At 38.5% G+C, this 7,633-nt stretch overlaps 1 protein-coding gene across 2 annotated transcripts in view; it reads left to right on the plus strand.

Annotated features, from left to right (window-relative positions):
* Positions 1–1,138: 1,138 nt before the first annotated feature.
* Positions 1,139–7,633, plus strand: part of LOC128612442 (alpha-(1,6)-fucosyltransferase-like) — a 92,311-nt gene continuing 85,816 nt past the window's right edge. Inside the window, exon 1 of one of the 2 annotated variants that reach the window (XM_053632619.1) lies at positions 1,139–1,438. The gene's annotated coding sequence lies outside the window, so the exon portion shown is untranslated. The remainder of the gene's footprint in view (positions 1,439–7,633) is intronic. The other variant, XM_053632620.1, reaches the window with a different exon arrangement.

Below are 7,633 nucleotides of genomic sequence, written 5' to 3' on the forward strand. Positions count from 1 at the left end.
CAACAGGTTTTGCTGTATAGGAAGGTATTATATAATCACTACTTCACCCCACATAGAACCCCTTTTTGGAATAATAGATTTATCTTATCCAGATATAAGACCCTATGCATTCTTGATTAGCTTGAAAAGGGTGTTTGGTCAGTAGTTCATTTAATGGATGAAGATGGGAGTCTGTTAACATTTAGAGATTTTTGCACTAAATAAAATCTAGATTGTGAACATAAAGAATTTGAGCGTGAATTAAGTGCCATTCCAAAAAGTTTCATAAACTTGGTACAAAACACTTCTGTTAACTTATTAGATGGATCATGTGAACTCCCATCCCTTCTCTTTAATGGTAATGACCTCATGACAATGCTCCCCAACAAACTTATTCGCTCCTGTTTTAATTCTATATTGTAATCTACACTTCTATACCATAATGGTATTTTGCAAGTTTATAGTTGTTTGTAAATTGCACAAAAATTGCAAATCCACATTATTAGGTTTCCAGTGTCAATTTCCAGTGGCTCCTACAGCAAAGGAACCCATTTTGAAATATTTAATGGTATATATCCGTCAAGTGAGTTTTTAAGACACCTGTTTAATTTTGCCCAAATTGCCAGTTTCTTTTCTTTTCTTGTATGCACTCAAATATTTTCTGGGAAAATAAATCTCATTGGTTGGAGACAGAGTCACTACCCACATTTTCTAGAAATTATTTGGATTATTTGTATATTGGATTACTGTTGGATGATAAAAAGACAGAATTTTTTATTAATATAATGTTGATTCTGGGCAGATTCTTTATTCATAAATGTATGAAAACAAAACCTTATTTATCTTTATTTAATAGAGACTTTGCTTGTGACTAGCTTCCATCACTGAAATGTACTGACACTAAAATGGCCCAGAAATTTGCTCCGCCTTTTATCCCCCCCCCCCTTTTTACTCGTTTCTCCTTTATTTACGCTATTTACCCTGCTTTAATACCCGTTTATTTGCATTTATGAATGTCACTATAAATGTATAATCTGTTCATTATGTAAAATAAAAAAAATATATTGAGCAGCACCCAACGATTATTTTGAAATGCCACAAAATGTGCTGTAACGTCGTAAAATTACACACATGCGCGGTACAGATCAGGTAGAGACGCAATGCGTAATCAAATGTGTGCACATGTTAATCCTGCAGGGGGCGGGTATTGGGTAAACGCAACGGTATTAAGACAGGCGTATTCGAGCTATGTCTTTTGAATGAAGCGTAAATTAGTGTAGCTTGTATCCTACGCATGCGCAGTGCTGAGCCGTGGAATCTCGTCAACGGCCATAGGAGCGACTACACACATGCGCGGTAATAGCACGTTCTTCCGGTCTCCGTCTCCTGAGCTGTGGCCTCAGTTCCTGTTTCCGCCCAAATCACACGGCGCATCACCACTATAAACATTGTAAGTAAGGTAAGCATTGTTTCGCTATTATTTAACATTAAACCAAAAAGAATAGACAGTGCTTTCCCGGCATGTTGCTAGCTATTTCAACCGCTATCGTGACATAAAGTAACGGATACCTTTCAGCTCGCTTGTGGCACCACTGCAAATGGTCCTTAATACAAACAATATCCGATCAGTATCTTGCTTTTATGCTTTTATTGAAACGTTAGCTATTAACGCTAGTAAGTTCTATGAACGACTGAGCAACCGTGCAGCGAAAACAGCAACGCCTTCAAAAGCAGGTGCCTCAATTATATGATAACTACCCATATAGTCCATGAACACGAGTTTTATTACCTATACTTTGACTCAAATGAATATGATTAATATTCAGCTGAAATGAATGCCACAAACAATGGAAAAGGAAAATGCTTATTTTATGTTAGTTAAGTATAAACTAGTAAGCGGTGTCCTTTGTTATCGCCTAGCATCACCCTTTGTGTCTTGGAGTGATGTCATGATTAGCTACAAATGCAAGATAGTTTCTGAGCATATGTAGAATAGTAGAAAAACAATGGACATCGAGGGCCAACTCTCTGAAGTAGGTGTTGTGCCATATTTTGCACCCCTCTCTTGTCATCAGTTTGAATCAAAAGAAAAAATGAAACCTCTCTTTTGACTGTCGTGCCTTATTGTAAGCAATGTTATACAAACGTCTTTTTATTTAACCTAGTTTCAAATACTCAGTGGGCCAAGCTGCTTTGAGTTATCAACATGCCCACAGTGTTCGTGCTTTAGAGTACACAATAAGGCAGAGAAATCTTGATGTTACAAGGGGAAGTTCTGGTTGTAGTAAAAGTTAAGCACAGTGCACAAAGTTTTCATAGGTGGTGGAACCCATTTAGCTAATTTGTTGACTGAACTGGAGATGGAAGAGTCCAATCAGCTGGAAAGTTGCACAATCCTTGCGATGCACTGAAATATTAGCTGCTTGATTGTAGTAGTAGAAAATGAGTTTCAGCGGTGCAAAGAAAATCTATGATCTCAAATTCGGTCAATGCATGCAACCTTGGACAATTGCTAATCTGACACGCTCCTTTACAACATCAGAATTCATCCATTTCTGTCTATAAAGGCCACTCAGGTGCTGGTTCAGTCTCTTGTCATTTCGAGATTGGACTACTGCAACTCGCACCTGGCACGTCTGCCTCTGAGTGCCATTCGACCTCTGAAACTGATAGAGAGTGCAGCAAGGTTTTCAACCTTCCTAAGTCAGTGGTTCTCAAACTTTTTCAGTGCGAGACTCCCTGTGTGTAGGGTGGCCTTTGTGGCCCCCTAGAGTCATAAAATTTCCACGATTTCTTTTTTTTCACGCTAGGCTTTTCTATATTAACTTTATCAGCTAAGAGACTATGTCCTCTATCTAAACACTTATCCATTTTAAATAGTCTTAGATTTTATCAGTGTGTGGCTAACGGTACACTAGTATGTTAACGGATGTCTCTGTTTGGTGTGTGTCTTAGTGTGCTGTGTATAATTGATTTAATTTATTAATATTTCTCATTTTTCTGTACATCATAGTTCAAATGTTGACAATCATGACATACATACAGGTAAAATTCATAAAAAAAAATAATGTTCTAGAATTTGCCATTTGGTGGCCCCCAGTGTGAGAACCACTGTCCTAAGTTCTCCCACACCACCTCACTACTATGCTCCCTCCAGTGGCTTCCTGTAGCTGCCTGCATTAGGTTTAACACACTTATGCTTGCCTACAAAGCCTAATATGCACCAGCACCCACTTACCTAAATGCACTTACTGCACCATGCTCCCTTTGATCCTTGAGCACTGCTTGACTGGTCCCACCGTTTCTCAGTGTACAAGGAAGGTATGCATCAAGGTGATGTAATGAACTTCCCCAAGATGTCTGAACAACTGTGTCACTGGCAGTCTTTAAACAATGTCTAAAGACCTTTATCTTCCTGAAGTACTTAAATTAGCGCTTAAAAAGAAAATTGTGTTGACTGTGTGCTTTTCTTACTACATTACCTCCCCAACAGAGTTTTTAGACTGATGGTATTCTTAGTCCGCGACCTAGTGAACCACTATCAGGATGTATTAATTGATAGAGACTTCAAAGCACTTCAGGTAGTTTCTTTGGATAAAGGCGTGTGCTAAATGCCATAAATGTAAATGAACATGCAAAGTGGTGAAACCCTAGAGTCACTATCTGTCTTGGAATGCTTTCATAATACACTCACTGACCACTTTAATTCAATTATCCAAACAGCCAATCATGGGGCAAGAGTATTGGAACAGTCTTAAAGTAAATTAATATTTAATTTGGTTGTATATGTCTTGCTTGCAATAACTTCAAATTTAAGAGCATATTTTAGGAGCAACTTTAGTAGTGCAGTGAAAATTTATCAAATAATGTGTTTTTCCTTAATAAAGGTATACAAAGTGTCATTTACTAGCAAAATGATTTAATTTGAATACAAAAAGTTGTTTTTTAATTATTTCGGCTTCAAACTGCATTTAATAATTGTGATTATTTATACTTTAAACTGTATAAACAGTATGAACAGCTCTGCAATAAAGTAGTTTTTCTAAGTTCTAAACACCAAAAACAACACACTGTGCATGATTTTAATACATTTTTATTATTTATTGCATGCCTCCCTGATTTACTGTGGTTTTTGTACCCTATCTTGTTTAAGGTGAGGGTGGCCCTTTGCAGTACATTAAGTTGTCCTCTGAGCAATGGGAATGTTCTCTGCCAATTGTATTTACTGTTGGCGATGGAGGATGAACTGATATCGCTGGTTGGGGATTCAGTTAACATTACTTTGTTGTCTTCCTTGTCATCGACTGTTTCAGTCTTTTGCAACTTCAGTTTCTGTCACGCTCTGTCGTTTGAAATAATGACTAATAAGCTTCATACTTTGCATATGTTTCTCGCTCCCTTTTTTTCCACTGGACAACATTGGCTCAGTACAGCGACTGCGTCGTTGTGTTATCAAACTTTTTGTTGGAAAAAAAAAAAGGCTGCTTGGGCTGAATTTGCCAATACTTTTTGTTTGCACACATGCTCCTAAAGGCATTTTACATTTTGCACATATCTGTTTTTAGTGCAGATGCGAGTGAAAGCTGGCACTGTCAAGCCGTGTGTGTGTGTGTGTGTGTGTGTGTATATATATGTGTGTGTGTGTGTGTGTGTGTGTATATATATATGTATATATATATATATATGTATATATATATATATATATATATATATATATATATATATATATATATATATATATATATATATATATATATATGTATATATATATGTATATATATATATATATGTATATATATGTATATATATATATATATGTATATATATATATATATATATATATATATATATATATATATATATATATATATATATATATATATGTATATATATATATATATAGTGTATGTGTGTGTGTATATATATACAGTGAGGGAAAAAAGTATTTGATCCCCTGCTGATTTTGTATGTTTACCCACTGACAAAGAAATGATCAGTCTATAACTTTAATGGTAGATTTATTTGAACAGTGAGAGACAGAATAACAACAAAAAAATCCAGAAAAACGCACATCAAAAATGTTATAAATTGATTTGCATTTTAATGAGGGAAATAAGTATTTGACCCCTCTGCAAAACATGACTTAGTACTTGGTTTAAAAACCCTTGTTGGCAATCACAGAGGTCAGACGTTTCTTGTAGTTGGCCACCAGGTTTGCACACATCTCAGGAGGGATTTTGTCCCACTCCTCTTTGCAGATCTTCTCCAAATCATTAAGGTTTCGAGGCTGACGTTTGGCAACTCGAACCTTCAGCTCTCTCCACAGATTTTCTATGGGATTAAGGTCTGGAGACTGCCTAGGTCACTCCAGGACCTTAATGTGCTTCTTCTTGAGCCACTCCTTTGTTGCCTTGGCCATGTGTTTTGGGTCATTGTCATGCTGGAATATCCATCCATGACCCATTTTCAATGCCCTGTCTGAGGGAAGGAGGTTTTCACCCAAGATTTGACGGTACATGGCCCCGTCCATCGTCCCTTTGATGCGGTGAAGTTGTCCTGTCCCCTTAGCAGAAAAAAAACCCCAAAGCATAATGTTTCCACCTCCATGTTTGACGGTGGGGATGGTGTTCCAGGGGTCATAGGCAGCATTCCTCCTCCTCCAAACACGGCGAGTTGAGTTGATGCCAAAGAGCTCCATTTTGGTCTCATCTGACCTCAACGCTTTCACCCAGTTGTCCTCAGAATCATTCAGATGTTCATTGGCAAACTTCAGACGGGCATGTATATGTGTTTTCTTGAGCAGCGGACCTTGCGCGCGCTGCAGGATTTCAGTCCTTCACGGCGTAGTGTGTTACCAATTGTTTTCTTGGTGACTATGGTCCCAGCTGCCTTGAGATCATTGACAAGATCGTCCCGTATAGTTCTGGGCTGATTCCTCACTGTTCTCATGATCAATGCAACTCCACGAGGTGAGATCTTGCATGGAACCCCAGGCCGAGGGAGATTGACAGTTCTTTTGTGCTTCTTCCATTTGCGAATAATCGCACCAACTGTTGTCCCCTTCTCACCAAGCTGCTTTGCAATGGTCTTGTAGCCCATTCCAGACTTGTGTAGGTCTACAGTCTTGTCCCTGACATCCTTGGAGAGCTCTTTGGTCTTGGCCATGGTGGAGAGTTTGGAATATGACTGATTGATTGCTTCTGTGGACAGGTGTCTTTTATACAGGTAACAAACTGATATTAGGAGCACTCCCTTTAAGAGTGTGCTCCTAATCTCAGCTCGTTACCTGTATAAAAGACACCTGGGAGCCAGAAATCTTTCTGATTGAGAGGGGGTCAAATACTTTTTTCCCTCATTAAAATGCAAATTAATTTATAAAATTTTTGACATGCGTTTTTCTGGATTTTTTTGTTGTTATTCTGTCTCTCACTGTTCAAATACAACTACCATTAAAATTATAGACTGATCATTTCTTTGTCAGTGGGCAAACGTACAAAATCAGCAGGGGATCAAATACTTTTTTCCCTCACTGTATATATATATATATATATATATATATATATATATATATATATATATATATATATATATATATATATATATATATATATATACACACACACACACACACACACACACACAGAGTGAGGGGAAAAAAGTATTTGATCCCCTGCTGATTTTGTACGTTTGCCCACTGACAAAGAAATGATCAGTCTATAATTTTAATGGTAGATTTATTTGAACAGTGAGAGACAGAATAACAACAAAAAAATCCAGAAAAACGCATGTCAAAAATGTTATAAATTGATTTGCATTTTAATGAGGGAAATAAGTATTTGACCCCTCTGCAAAACATGACTTAGTACTTGGTGGCAAAACCCTTGTTGGCAATCACAGAGATCAGACGTTTCTTGTAGTTGGCCACCAGGTTTGCACACATCTCAGGAGGGATTTTGTTCCACTCCTCTTTGCAGATCTTCTCCAAGTCATTAAGGTTTCGAGGCTGACGTTTGGCAACTCGAACCTTCAGCTCCCTTCACAGATTTCCTATGGGATTAAGGTCTGAAGACTGGCTAGGGCACTCTAGGACCTTAATGTGCTTCTTAATGAGCCACTCCTTTGTTGCCTTGGCCATGTGTTTTCGGTCATTGTCATACTGGAATACCCATCCACGACCCATTTTCAATGCCCTGGCTGAGGGAAGGAGGTTCTCACCCAAGATTTGACGGTACATGGCCCTGTCCATCGTCCCTTTGATGCGGTGAAGTCCTGTCCCCTTAGCAGAAAAACACCCCCAAAGCATAATGTTTCCACCTCCATGTTTGACGGTGGGGATGGTGTTCTTGGGGTCATAGGCAGCATTCCTCCTCCTCCAAACACGGCGAGTTGAGTTGATGCCAAAGAGCTCCATTTTGGTCTCATCTGACCACAACACTTTCACCCAGTTGTCCTCTGAATCATTCAGATGTTCATTGGCAAACTTCAGACGGGCATGTATATGTGCTTTCTTGAGCAGGGGGACCTTGCGGGCGCTGCAGGATTTCAGTCCTTCACGGCATAGTGTGTTACCAATTGTTTTCTTGGTGACTATGGTCCCAGCTGCCTTGAGATCATTGACAAGATCCTCCCGTGTAGTTCTGGGCTGATTCCTCAC

The sequence above is a fragment of the Ictalurus furcatus genome, chromosome 9 (assembly GCF_023375685.1).
Source record: "Ictalurus furcatus strain D&B chromosome 9, Billie_1.0, whole genome shotgun sequence".
NCBI classification, from domain to species: Eukaryota; Metazoa; Chordata; class Actinopteri; order Siluriformes; family Ictaluridae; genus Ictalurus; species Ictalurus furcatus.